We start from the raw sequence: 12,609 nt of genomic DNA, 5'->3' as shown, positions 1-12,609 counted from the left end.
GGATAACTAGGAGCACAAGGCAGGTCACGTGCTCTTGCTGGGATTATTCATTTTGGTAATAGAAGAACTGTTGTATAGAATGTGACCTTTTCTCCAAGGAAAGGGAGCATAGGAGAGAATCCAGAGTACTTTTTATCTATTCTCTGAATATTGCCTTTTATGTACTACTAAAATCTCATCAGTGTTAGATGGTGAGCTACAGATTTTCAAAGATTTTGGGATGACCTCTGGCTAAGAGTGCAATATGAGAAAATCAACCTTACTGCTGTGTGGTACTGAGATATCATGTGAACAGCTCCTTATTTCTCCAGCTTTTAACCCAAAGTACCAGGGTCTGCTGATGGAGAGTACTTGGGAAGCTACTGGTGAGTTAAATCTGACTCAATTGCTGCACAAGATAAAGACAATTTTATTATGAAACTCGATTTCTTTTCTTCCATCGTGAGTAAAATCCAAGTGAAAAAAAATGTTGATGCTACATTTTTTTATGTCTGTAAGCATTTGCCCATCCCTACAGATCACCCTTCACTTTGCCAGTTACAACATTTTCTGAACTCATGTATACTAGTTCACAGTGATAGGAGAATATCAGCCCAGGTAGGTATGTATCAAAGTGCTGGAGCGGTGCCACACACATTCCCAGATACATGTTTGGATTTAAGGTGTCTCATCTGTTATGGTTATTGAGTAGAGATTTGAAATTAGAGACCAGTCAGTGCAATTTAATGCAGCAGAACATAGAATTCTTAATGCAATCTTGAATGTTCAATCTTTATAACGAAAGTCTTCTGTTAGGGAATATGTCATGGGTGAAGGGCTTACCAAGGTAAAATGGCACCATCTTCAAGTGGTTACGCCCACTAAAGCAGAAACCTGATTATATAGGCTTGAGAATGACATAAGAAAATGGAGTTAATTACTGAACAGACTGGATAACTCCATTGTGAAAAATTGTATTAATTCTGCTTGGAATATTCTCTCCACAAAAGGGAATGCTTCACATACATTCATTTATGCTATATTTGGTGTTCCCTGTTACACACATCCAGGCCTACCAGAAGACTGGCTCCATGGGACAAATGAATGAGAGTTAAAAAGGGTATAACTACCATGATATACTTGAATATGTGGGAAGCTAAATCAAAGGCAGTGAAGAAATGCTTGGAAGGTGCATGAAGGAGTGCATCCTACAGTCAAGGAATGGCCTCAAGCCTGGGCAGTAGTCACCAAACTTAATAAATGAACATATTTAAAGATCACCAGAGGAGACTGCTGTTTCACTGGTACCTAAGTCTGTACAAGCAGTTTCAGGAGAGCACCAAGCCCAACAGTGAATGCTGGAGGTGTGAAATACCCAGGGCTAGCAATTTACAAATGTTTTGAAGCTGACCTTAGATTAAGGAATACTGGCTATACCTACAGTCCTCAATGGAAAGAGTGTTTATGAAGTGCATTTGGCTCTTCCATGGAAGTTTGAAATCTTTGGTATAGAAAATTCAATATCTCACCTAAACTCCCAGGTCAGAGAAGTAATAAGTTGGATATTGGATAACATCATTAAGTTATTCTGTGCTAGGGAGTGGGAGTCTACCAGAAAACCATCGTATGTAAATTATAAAAACACTCTACAAAAAGATATTGGTTATATCCTGTAATCTTTTAAAGAAATGAGTTGCAGTGCTAGGATGCCCAAGTTATGGGTAAAATTGTTTGATAATTTCAAAGTTAGTATACTGGACTAGAAGGAATAATTATGCATCCAGTATTTTAGATTATCTGTGATGTTGTGGTGTTCATTTGGATCAAACTACTTCATCTCCTATGTCTCAAGCAACTAACATTCATTCATTGTATCTTACACCATCCAGACTACTGTCTATCACTTAAGAACTTAGTTCAGCCCTACAAAAACAACAGAACATTAAGATCCTCCAACAAATTGCTACTTACAATAACTAGACCTAATAACTATCATGGGAATTCACTGTTCTCCTACCAAATATCCAAGTCCTGGAATTTCATATCTCAAATGATACTAAACACTAGCAATACTTCCAAATTTAAAACACTGCTTAAGGAGTAATTAGTAAACACCTGGCTCTGCTCCTGCACTAACCCAGGCTGATCTGTTCTGTCCATCTCTTTTCTTTCAACAGTAATTATCGTTTTTTTCTTTTTATATTCTAAACTGCATTTTTCAGCACCCACCAAATTTCAGCTTATCTCTACCTAGTGCTAAGTTACTACTCCTTTAATCACTTTATACCTGTCTCAAGTATTTTACAGTATATTCATCATCTTTCCCTCTTTATCAACTCACCTCCACACTGCCTTGCTGTCACTGTATATGTGCCATTGACATATCATCTATTTTTTGTCTAATATACAAAATATGCTTTTAATAATTTTTTTCCTCCTATACCATTACATTTCAGCTAAAAATCTACCATTTCCATATAATGGTACAATCTACTTTTATTTTATTTGTCAGATTGCTAATTAGCGATGTTTCTTTCTATACAGACTATTATTACTCTATATTGTATGTTTTGTTAGACATCTCTTTGTCTTGTCAATTAGTTGTTTAGCTTACTTACTTCCTGTATTTCTTATATTATCCTGTAATGTATTTTCTTGTATTGTATTGCAAAATTGTTGTGTCTCTGGTGTTGTATTGATTGGATTGGATGAATTTGCATGTAATTTTTTTTGTAAAGGAACTTTTCTCTCTGGGCCTCTGCTGAAAACAGGCCTCTGGCCCAGTTGGACATTCCTGGTTAACAAATGGAAAATAAATAAATAAAATAAATAAATAAAATATTTGTTGTGTCATTATACTTTATACAGGATTCATTTGCTTCTTTTGCTTTTACTGCAACTGCATTTATGAGCACCTCAAATAAAATAGCGCTCATCAGGCACCACTGCTTTATGCAATTTTCTATTTTAACATTTTCATTTAGCCATACATTTTCCAACAGATTCACCTTCATATTATTATATGCAGTCCTTAGGAATTTAACTATTAACACAGGAATCTCACAAAGATCCACAATATCCCATAATCTTTAATGATAAAAATATTGTATACTTCCAATAGCCTTTCTATAGTTCCTCCATGATTTCCGCAAAGACTTGTTTTAAAATAATTAGCATTTCAGTAATAATTCTATTTCCCATTATCTCCTGTATTACATTTGCCAAATGGTGTTGGAGTGCTACTATTATAGTCTTATATTCTGTTTTATAGAGATTTATTGGTCCCTAGTCTTTAAACTTTTCTTTTTAATATTTATTTTATAAATTCGTTAATTCTTGACATATTACCCTTCTTAATATACCTACACTTAGCTACTCATTTTCTCTTCTCTAGTGACATTTATAACATTTACAGTGTATACCATCCCACCTTGATACTGTTTCTATTCATGATTTCATTATAACTCTTTCAAATTCTTTCAATTCTTTCATTTCAGCAGAGAGCTTAGTTACATGATCAACTAGCTTGCTGACAACATTTAAACTGCTTATATCCAAACTGCTTAAAATAAACCCTAGGCTTAAGAAATAATGAGAACCTGAAACTTCTCTGTTAGCCTAAAATTTGTCTCCGTGCTAATTCTGTTTGGGTCATACAAGTGTTTGCTGAAAACATATGTGCTTGCCTTGATTACTGTACTCAAAGAATACTTACTATTGTGCCAACCTGTACATCTCAAGCCTGACTAACACTTTATAAATATTGTTACTAGATTTAGTTTATTATATGATGTTTTATTTCTTATTGTAATTATTGTTAACTTGTTCTACTTCATGTATTGGGAGCTTTTCTCACCAGGTCGTTGCTGAAAATGTGCCCCGTTCCCAGCCGGACATTACCCGGTTAACAAAAATAAATAATAAATACATAATTTCAATTCCCCTTATCAAAAGTTCTTTAGTCCTACTTTCTTAATTCCCACTGTAATTTTTCTCACTTTTTTCTTTACTATACACATTTATTAAATATGTATTTAAACACTTAAGTTGATTTTTTGTGTTTTTTAAAACCTTTCTTATATCCCTCTTCATTTAATCATAAAATCTGTTTCTTACAGTCACATCAATACTTTTCAGTTTGCATATGCAAACATTTAAATTTGTTTTCATATGCCACCTTTCATGATGTCCATCATCATCATCATTATCAGCCATTTTACCCCCATTTTCTACATGGTAGTCTGGGTATTGTGCCAACTGTTGCTATCTCTCTCCATTCAATGCCACTGTCTTGCCGTCTTTGACACTCATGCCTGACTTCCACAAGTCTTCTCTCACACAATCCATCCACCTCTTTGTAGGATGCCCTAATTTCCTCTTGTCTTTGCTCTCTCTGTCCCAACTCTTCTTCACAAGATTGTATTCTGCTTTTCTGCAATGTAACAGAATCGAGAACCACCATAGTCTGTTTATTTTTACCTTTTCTGCAACTGAAGCTACTTTGACTTCTGCTCTTATGTCCTCATTTCTTCATCTGTCCCACAGTGTGCATCCTTCCACCCATCTCAGGCAGTTCACCTCTATCACTTCTAATTTTCTCAACTGCTCTGCCTTTACTTCCCAGGTTTCTGTATCATACAGTAGTACTCGTCACATCACTGTTTTATACACCTTTTTTTACATATTCTTTGGCATTCTTTTGTGATATACTACACCTCATACTCTGTGCCAGTTGGCTGCAGCCCCTGTGATTCTAGCTTTGACCTGCTCATTCAGACTTCCCTTCTCCTCAACCACCCCTCCCAGATACTTGAAGCTGTTAACCCATTCCAATATTTTTCCTTCTTTCTCAATTCTCAGCTTCTTCTGAACTCTGCCATTTGTTGCCATTACAACAGTTTTATCTTTACTCAGTGTCATCCCATGTACCTTCCATTTTGCATTTCATTCTCCAATCCTTTGCTGAAGTTCTTGCTCAGATTCTGCCTGTAATACTACATTGTCTGCATATAGCAACTTTGTCCATAATGATCTCCAGTCTTCATAACATTCTTTCATCCATTTATGTTCTCTGTACTGGCATTACCTTTTATCTTTAATAATTTTTGTGTTGCCCTTTCATTTTTTCATTCCTCTCCCATCTTTTAAAACAGTGAATTTTTTTCCAAAATCTACGCAGATTGCCAGATCTTCTGAAAAGCCTATATATGCATCAACAAAATAGCAACTTTGTAGCACTTATCTAGTCCAAAGCTATACTCATGTTAGACCATTGTGATTTAAATTATTTTTATGTACTTCTAATAGTAGTCTTATATCTAACAAATATACTAAATCATGTCTCCATTATTTATACCATTTCAAAATTCTGAAATGCCATTCTATATACTGGGTGTTGCTCACATTCAAGTTTAAAATGAAAAAAAAATAACTATTTAACTTTATTGATTCACTTTCTCTCATATTTATCTTTTTCCTCTTCCTGCATCTCACTCTTGCTGAAAGAGGTACATCCCTTTGTGAATCCATATCTCCCTGTTGATGTCCTTATTAAACAATGCACCTATTTTTGTATCACTCTCTATGAAATGTTTCAAACCCTCCTCCCTTCTTCTACAAAACAGTATTTTTCACCTTCCTCATTCTTCCCTCCATCTACATGTTCTGCCAGTTTCATGGACTCAGCTACACCATATCGATCCTTAACCCCCCTTCTTGTTATCCTTTTAATTAATTTCATTGTAAGATTAAAGATGAAGGTACTTTACCATAGTTAGCTGGAAACACTGTATACCATGAAACTGAGAAACGAAAGTCTTAATTAGTCAAGCTCATGCTTCAATAGGTGTCAGTCTCTCCCTTATGAACCCAGTATTGTGCACTGTTCAGCATGAATTCTCCAAACACTGTACTTCATTTAGTAAGGTTTTATTAGATGTTCACAATATCTGAAATACTGTCCCCATTAACAGTTCTGATAAACAATTCAAGTTGCTGTACATCATTCTGATTGTTCTGAGCAACGTAAACTGACATAGTCTCTAGATGACCTGTTTTCTGTACTCATGCTCGAGTGTTAGACATCTTCTCTGAAGTAACAGGTCGAAAGAACTTACTAACCTGCACACAGCATATTATATTGTCCTTTTCAATAATTTTCCTCTATTGACTATATCCACCTCCTAATCCTGAATCCTTAGACTACGTCTTGTTTTTAGCTTAATTTATCCCTTGATTTTTCCTTGAGAAAAGAACATAACAAGTACTCTCCGCAATCTTCCCTTGACAGACTGTTATTTCAGCAAGGTCAACATTCAGTGGAAGATTCTTTGCTTCTGCTTTCTAAAATGTATGCATAAATGAAACACCATTCCCTAGCCAGTAAGGTCAGTGAAAGTTTCTTTGTTGCTTTTTTCTAAAATGTATGCATTAATGAAAGCTTATTTTATTATTCTGTCTGTCTGTAAAATAAAAAAACCCTGATCTAACAACTACCTCTCCCCCACTGCCAAACAACCAGTGTCTTGTATGTTACATTTCCTAAAAACAAGAATACAATTTTTCTTCTAAATGCCCTATTTCCCCCCAAAACCTACACTTTCATTTAAGACATTATCTACTTCAGTGCTGTTTATTTGCACAGAACAAGCACATATTTAGCTGCCTGCCATAGGCTACAATCCTTTTTATACCTTTTATGTAATATGCTGTATCATCATCATCATCATCAACTCACTTTTTCCAGTTTTCTACATGGAGTTGGTGTGTCATGTTAACTGTCACCATCTTTTTCAATTCAATGACACACTCTTTGCCTTCTTTGACACTCATGCCTGACTGTCACAGATCTTCTCTCACACAGTCCATCCACTCTTTGCTGGATATCCTTGTTTCCTCTTACCTTTCTCCTGTCTGTTCTAAATCTTCTTCACCAAATTGTCTTCTTTTTTTCTGCACATGTATATGAACTGCTGTAATCTGTTGTCTTTAATCTTTTCTGCAATTGTAGCTATTTTGGCTTCTGCTCTTATGTCCTCATTTCTTTGTCTGTCCCACAGTGTCCATCCTACCACCCATCTAAGGCACTTCATTTACAACACCTCTATCTTCATCACCTGCTCTGCCTTTACTGCCCAGGTTTCTGTACCATATACTGGTCACACCACTGTCTTGTACACCTTACTTTTCAGCTTCTTTGCTATTCTTCTGTCATGCACTATGTCTGACACTTTGTGACATTTAGCCATCCCCCTCTGATTCTATCTTTCACCTCTTCATTTAGAGTTCCCTTCTCCTCAACCACCTCTCACAGATACCTGAAGGTGTTAACCTGCTGCAGTATGTTCCCTTCTATCTCTATTCTCACCTTCTTCTAATTTTGCCAATGTGCTGCCTTTACCACTGTTTTATCTCTGCTTAGTTTCACTCCATGTGACTTCAGTTTTGCATTCCATTCCTTTATCTTTTGCCAAAGTTCTTGCTCAGAGTCTGCCTGTAATGCCATATTGTTTGCATACAGCAACTTTGTTGATCTGTCCCTACTGACCTATTTGCTAAGGTAGGACATCACCAGTACGAACAGCAGTGGGCTCAAAACTGAACCCTGGTGCATGCCCACTCCCACTTGCAAACCCCTCTGTAAGAATGAACACTGATTGTGCTTGACTGGGTCCTTGTCAATAGCCTACACTAATTTTACGTGTGTTTCTGGGACTTTGAACCTCTGCAGTACTGCCCAAATCAGCTTTCTTGGGACCTTGTTATATACTTTCTCCAAGTCTAGGAATGTCCAGTTGGACTCTTTCCTCATCTCTAGCTTCTTCTCAACTATCTTTATCACTGCAAACATCAGGTCAGTTGTGCTGCATCCTGATCTGAATCCAAACTGCTTATCTCCCATCTTACATTCTACTATATATCTGTGGATGTCCACTTTGTTTTTGTACACTGGCATGAGTATACTTATTCTCCAGTCATCTGGAATATGCCTTTCTCTCCACACTGCTATGAGCACCCTCAGGAGCCATTTCTCTCCTATCTTACCCAGCATTTTTGTCACATCTGTTGTGATCTCACCTGTGCCTGCTGCTTTCCCTGATGTCATTTTTTTAGTTTTTCTCTTACTTCTTCTAGAGTGGGCCCCTCTTCTTCTCTCATCATTGGCTGTGATTGTTGGCTGTGTCTGGGGAAGTACAGCTTCTGCGTGGTTTTCTTGATTAAGAAGCTGCTGGAAATACTCTTTCCATCTGCCTTTGATGTTCTGTAGACTGGTGAGCAGGCTGTTGCTGATATCCATTATTTACTTTCTGTCTTTTCCTTGCAACCTGATATAGTTTCTTTGTGCCACCTACTAAGTCATTTTCCATAAGATGGTAGAGTACCTCTGATACTGTGTTCTTTGCTATTGCAGCTCCCTTCTTAGCTTTTTTGTTAGCCAGCCAGTATTTCTTCTTAGCCTGGTCAGTTTTTTCTATCTTCCACCTTTTCCTGCACTGCTTCTTTCTTTTGATGACTTCTTGCTGTATAATATCACTGACATTTTGTAATACTGCCCAAAAGTCTCATGGCCCCAGCCAAATATGTTGTCCATCTAGAATGCTTTTAACAGAAGTCACCTTTCGTTTTTGCAATAGAGCAAAATATAAACAAAACTGTACGTTTTCTTCAAAACTTAATTTCTAAATTTCACCAGCTATTTTAATATCCAGAATTCTGGGTGTCAAAACATAATTGTTCAATGGACAAATGCTGTTTTTGCTTTGTAACAAGTCTCATGTCATTTGGTAAATGAAATGATTCAGAAGTAACAGTACAAAAAGTTTATTTCCCTCAGTGGATTAGTAATCTAATATCTGAAGCTGTCAGTCCTAAAAGTTTAGTAAGTGAATCAAAATGAAGTAGCTCTCCATACATTGCTGTTTTAAATTTATTGATTTATTTGTTAAAATGTATATTGTTTGTCTTTTGGTATCTGCTATTTAATTTTTTTGGTTCCATCTTTTTTCATCATCTGCTGCTACAGCTGTGTAGCTCCTTCTCAAATACTTCCTCGCTTCAAATCACCATGTCACTGCTCTTCCTGCTATTCCCTCACAATCTTTTGATTTGCTGTTCCATTTCTGCATCTCTGGCTCCATATCTACATTATTGCCTTCAGTAAGGATACAACAATTGACTGCTTGAGACAATGTCATAGCAAATCTCTCTTTGTTTCCATTTCCCCAACAAGTCGTCAAAGAATATCATCAACTGCATCAGCATGCTCCTCCTCCACACTATCCGTGCCCTTCAGCACTTCTGTGTTAACTCCCACCATCTTCTCATTGGGTAGCAGTAAACCCCTTAAAAGGGAAAATTCCCTGGTGCACTGGCTAGATTTTCCCTATTTCCCATGGCAAACTCAATAAAAGAGGTAACACGAAACTTCACAGCTGATAGTCTAAATTACACCTTTAAACTCAATGATGGTCACACAAAAAGTTTCACCAGAACTATACACAACTGGCATTTCAATGTGTCTCCACTCACCAGAGCTCCTATGTGCACTCAAGTCATTGAACCACAAGCATCAGTATGTGTCCATCTAGAGATGTACCTCTCTGGACTGTATGAAGGCAGATATGATGGAGCTTTCAGACTATGTGTTCCAGGCTGGTATGAGCCTAGCATTGAGCAGCATTCCATCTTCTTCAAAGATGATGTCTCAATGCATACAGAAGATAATGGCCGTTAACATTTGGCTTAGGTTCTGGTGTCATTTGAAGGCAGTACAATATATGTTGGCCTGGGAGGAAAAGGTTCACAGTCTGCAATATTTTACTATGGTTGGTCTGCACCTGTCCCCTCTAGGCTATTGAATATTGGCTAAAATTTTGTCCACATCCATAGTGCCTTTTTAGGCCTTGCTAAACTGATAAACCATCTGGCTTAGCTAAACCAACCCATGATAATCTAAAGGTGATTCTGCACAATACCAAGAGTCAAAGTGTGACCCTGGAAACCTGCACTTCAAACTTAACTGAACTGGAGTTACTCTCCATTCAACCCAACATTAAACTCATGGGTGACTTCAACTACCCCACCATAAACTGAGAATAATTCACTACATTAGGCTTGTAAGCCCAAGGATTCCTGGACTTTGTCAACATGAATTTCCTACACAAGCTAGTTTGTACGGACACTACTACTGGGGCTGACATTTTTGATCTAGTCCTTATCATAATGGTGGAACACTGCCTCCACCCATCTGGAGGGCGTCTATATCATATTATCGTATAATGTAAATAGTGAACGCTATTTCATCGTACCGATAATATCAAAACAACAAAATATCGAACAAATGGAACAGCAAATTTTTTCCCAGGGAAAAAATTTGCTGCTCCTTAAAAAAAAAAAATAAACTTAAACACAAATTTAACTGGGGGGGCTGTGCCCCCCCCACACCCCCCTACTTAAATATACCAACTCCGAGATCACACCATAGTGGAGGAAATGGCAAAGTCCCAAAGACGACCCACCAAATTTTTTTTCCTGGGAAAAAATTTGATGTTCCTTGTTTTCGTTATTTAGCCATATTGACAGTATCGGATCGACTAAATAGCATTCGCTATTTAGTCCATTCGATAGCATCATATAGACCCTCTGGAGGATGATGTCACCACTTATCAGGTTGGACTATAAAGCTGTCTCATTCTAAATAAAAATAAAGCCTGAGACACCAGCTAAACCTGGAGCTTGGAATTATTCTATTGCAAAAGTCATAATTTTAAGTGAGGGCCCTGGCAAAATTTCAACCCTATCACAAAATGCAGGGAACACCAATGCATATGTGGAGTCATTCACAGAAACCTGTACAGTCATGTACACAGCTGCATAGGAGCAGCCATACCTATCAGAAATAAACACAGGACAAACTCAGAAAGCAAGCCATCCTGATGAACTCTAAACATAAATCGGTTGTATAACAAAAGGAAGAAAATCAAGTCCAGGAATAGGAATGGCAATGCCCAACAAGATGAGAACTCTCTCATCAAACTAAATAAGCAGCTCAAGGAACGATTAAAGCAACAATAGCCAAATCTGAGGTAAAAGTAGCCTGCCAGGCTGAGGAAATTGCACGGTATTCGTCAGTTATGTCCACAACCTCAAGGGCAATGCAGAGCAATGTGACAGACTAATTATAAATGAGGACACGTCTACTGAGCTAGAAGATATTGCTGAAATATTCAGCTCAACTTTCACCCCACTTTCACACTGACACCCCTCAAAAAATTTCCCTAAACATAATTTTCCCAACTATCATTAGGGAACAAGTGCTAAATGGACTTTCCAAAGCCAAAAAGACTGCATCACTGAGACATAGGATGCCTGATTAATAGTGTGAAATATGAACTGCTGAGCCCACTAGAATAGCTCTAACCACAGCTTCCAAAAAGGCTTCATGCCAAATGAATGGAGGACTGCAACATTTATCCCTCTGCACAAGGGTGGGTCATCCACAGACCTGGAAAACTATTGACCGTAAGCCTGACTAGTCTAATATGTAAAGCCACGGAAAGAATGATCACAAAAATGATAAATGATGACATTGTAAACCTACAGACATTTGATCCAACTCAGTCTGGTTTCATCATGGGTAGGTTATGCCTTTGCTACCGGGTGGATTTCTTTGAGTATGTCACCAAAGGAATGCTTCAGGGGTCAGAGCTGTGACTGTTCTTGCTTGGCATCTACTTCTCTGATGTCAAGGCTAACATAAAAAGCCTCTAGCTGACCAAGTTCCTAGATAGTTGCAGACTAGGAGCAGTCATGGAATCCCCAACGGCACAGGTTCCCTCCAGGAAAGCCTGACACAGACTTATAACTGGTGTCAGATTCATGGTAAGAAACTCAATGCCAAGAAGTGAAAATTATTATATTTCAGTAAGAAGGCCATTCCTTCAAAATACTACATTGATAACACACCTCTAACAGTAGATCCAGTGATCAGGGATTTAGAAACACATGTAGACAGGGACTTGGCCTTTGACCATCATGTTTCTACTATAGTAAGGAAATAATTCAATGTTGAACAACTTATAAGCAAGAGTAAGGCATCTAGATTGAAAGATATAATTGTTCCATTGTACTCAGCCCTCTTTAAAGCAATCATTGAGTACAATGCCACCTTTGGAATGTATCTGACCAGGTAATGCAAGAACTGTTGCATCCACTGACATTCCTCACAAAAAGAATATGTGGTATGCAAATCAAGTCCTAAGCAGAATGACTCAAAGTCTTAGCCTTATACTCAGGCCCCTATAGGTTGCTGAAAGGTGACATATGCGTGGCTTTCAAATAATCCTCTGATCCAGTCCTAATGGACCTGTTGCACATATGCAAAACAAATGGCATCAGAAAAACCCGATACAGGAGTATAAACCTTATTTGCAACATAAATGAGACATGTTAGAGGGCCAGGTATGTGTCTCATAGACTTCCAGTTCCCTGTTGTAGGCTTTCCATCCATGTGAAACAGAGTTGTTCCCAGCACTTCTTCAAGACTGACTTTGATCAGTGCATGGGGAAATTGTAAATTTAACCCTGGTCTGGCACCCATCTCTCTATTAGAGAGGTGAAGATTGTAGATGC

Source organism: Protopterus annectens, chromosome 2.part0 (assembly GCF_019279795.1).
Source record: "Protopterus annectens isolate FY-2018-M chromosome 2.part0, PAN1.0, whole genome shotgun sequence".
NCBI lineage: Eukaryota > Metazoa > Chordata > Ceratodontiformes > Protopteridae > Protopterus > Protopterus annectens.
The sequence above is the reverse complement of the archived record's forward strand: the minus strand, read 5'-3'. Positions refer to the sequence as shown.